This window comes from Salvelinus alpinus, chromosome 7, assembly GCF_045679555.1.
Source record: "Salvelinus alpinus chromosome 7, SLU_Salpinus.1, whole genome shotgun sequence".
NCBI classification, from domain to species: domain Eukaryota; kingdom Metazoa; phylum Chordata; class Actinopteri; order Salmoniformes; family Salmonidae; genus Salvelinus; species Salvelinus alpinus.
This window is the reverse complement of record NC_092092.1, coordinates 56,189,018-56,192,047: the sequence shown is the minus strand read 5'-3', so window position 1 is coordinate 56,192,047 and position 3,030 is coordinate 56,189,018.

The following is a 3,030-nucleotide window of genomic DNA, read 5'->3' as shown; positions in this document are numbered from 1 at the left end:
TCACCCCATCTCTCTTTCCCCTCAACCCCTGATATTTATTACAGATCCTTTCATCTTCCTACTTCTGTTTCTCTTCATGACTCTCTCCATCTCTACCTTTTTCCATTTCTCTCTCTCTCCATCTCTACCTTTTTCCATTTCTCTCTCTCTCCATCTCTACCGTTATTCCATTTTTCTCTCTGTCCATCTCTACCGTTTTCCATTTCTCTCTCTCCATCTCTACCTTTTTCCATTTCTCTCTCTCCATCTCTACCTTTTTCCATTTCTCTCTCTCTCCATCTCTACCTTTTTCCATTTCTCTCTCTCTCCATCTCTACCTTTTTCCATTTCTCTCTCTCCATCTCTACCTTTTTCCATTTCTCTCTCTTCATCTCTACCTTTTCCCATTTCTCTCTCTCTCCATCTCTACCTTTTTCCATTTTTCTCTCTGTCCATCTCTACCGTTTTCCATTTCTCTTTCTCCATCTCTACCTTTTTCCATTTCTCTCTCTCCATCTCTACCTTTTTCCATTTCTCTCTCTCTCCATCTCTACCTTTTTCCATTTCTCTCTCTCCATCTCTACCTTTTTCCATTTCTCTCTCTCTCCATCTCTACCTTTTTCCATGTCTCTCTCTCTCCATCTCTACCTTTTTCCATTTCTCTCTCTCCATCTCTACCTTTTTCCATTTCTCTCTCTCTCCATCTCTACCTTTTTCCATGTCTCTCTCTCTCCATCTCTACCTTTTTCCATTTCTCTCTCTGTCCATCTCTACCGTTTTCCATTTCTCTCTCTCCATCTCTACCTTTTTCCATTTCTCTCTCTCTCCATTTCTACCTTTTTCCCTTTCTCTCTCTCTCTCCATCTCTACCTTTTTCTATTTCTCTCCCTCTCCATCTCTCCCTTTTTCCATTTCTCTCTCTCATCTCTACCTTTTTCCATTGCTCTCTCTCTCCATCTCTACCTTTTTCCATTGCTCTCTCTCTCCATCTCTCCATTTTTCCATTTCTCTCTCTCTCCATCTCTACCTTTTTCCATTTCTATCTCCTCGTTTCTATTTTCCCATCCTCATCTCTCATTCCAATATACTGGACGTCTCCCTCTCTGTCTCCACATCTCTCTGTATCTTTTCCACAATACAGTACTCGTTCTTCTGTTCGTCACCATTCCCTGCTTTCCGAGTCTATGATTCTCCTCCATTTCATTTCTTAATTTCTCTTCTCCACTTTGGACCATGTCTCAATTTACCTCTCCACCTCCATATTTCTTTCTATTCAGACTGACACTCCTCTTCTCTCTACTCAATACTTTCAATTTGCTCTCCTCTTCTTTAATCTTCCACTCCATTCATCCCTTGGTTTTAGAATCATCTCTCTCCTCCACCACCTCCTCTTCCCCCCATCACTCTACTAGTTTGAGAAACAGGGTTATTCTCTGAGAAGGCTGCAATGAGACTGTGTGTGTGTGTGTTTACCTGCACGGTAAGTTTTTATGTGTTGAATCATTTAATGTCTTGCTATTGTGAATGATTGGATTTTGTGTAATGGTTGTAAAACAACATCTTTGCATATTTCATGTCAGCAACAGAGCGACAGCAATTGAAATGCTCTGCCGCCCTTAACTTCTACTGTAATCTCTCCATTGACGTACACACACACACACACACACACACACACACACACACACACACACACACACACACACACACACACACACACACACACACACACACACACACACACACACACACACACACACACACACACACACACACACACACACACACACACACACACACACACACACACACACACACACACAGCGTAACTGGCACTGGTCTCTATCACGTGGTCATTGCATCTCCGCCATCTCTCGTGGACTCTATTTGCTGAAGCTGGCAGACATAAATTACATCTGCTCATTCCCCATGCAGCACTATGGCAAAGTGCATTAAATAACTTATTCACTGCAAACTGGAGAATACATACACAAGGTAAACAGAGAACGGCTGCGAGTGTATGTGTTTGTGTGTGTGTGTGCGACAGAGTGAGAGCGAGAGAGTACATGTTTGTCACTGCAGTACTTCATATGCACGTCTCTCTCTTTCTCCCAGTTGCGCTCTCTCTCACCTGTTCATTTGTTGGAGTTTGACAGCTCTCATTATTGCCTTGGCAGTAGCTCAGCTTGTCCTCCCAGAATTTGAAAAGAGAGACCGAGATCGAGAACGCAGAGTGAGAGTGTTAGAGAGAGAGAGAAAGAGATGTAGATGAAGGAGGGAGAGAGAGGGAAGTAGACGGAGGGAGAGTGAACGAGAGAGACCCCTTGGCCTTGTAGCATAATTGAAAGCACTCGACAATTACCGTGAAGTGCAACACCATCTGACAGACGTAGTGACATTGAGATGTGTTTATAGAGAACCATACAGACAGCATTCAATGACGGGAGGCTAAAATGGTGAACAACTAACATATCAAGCCCAGAATCACTAATGACACGGTCATACTAACATATCAAGCCCAGAATCATTGATGACACGGTCATACTAACATATCAAGCCCAGAACACTGATGACACGGTCATACTAACATATCAAGCCCAGAATCACTGATGACACAGTCATACTAACATATCAAGCCCAGAATCACTGATGACACGGTCATACTAACATATCAAGCCCAGAATCACTGATGACACGGTCATACTAACATATCAAGCCCAGAATCACTGATGACACGGTCATACTAACATATCAAGCCCAGAATCACTGATGACACGGTCATACTAACATATCAAGCCCAGAATCACTGATGACACGGTCATACTAACATATCAAGCCCAGAATCACTGATGACACGGTCATACTAACATATCAAGCCCAGAATCACTGATGACACGGTCATACTAACATATCAAGCCCAGAATCACTGATGACACAATCATACAAGTCTGTTTTAATAAATTCAGGTTTGTGGTATATCGTTGTGTAATGCTCAGCTATTGTTACAGGTAGTTAAATTCAGGGCATGGAGGCCAAAATGAGTCTGTTATTTTA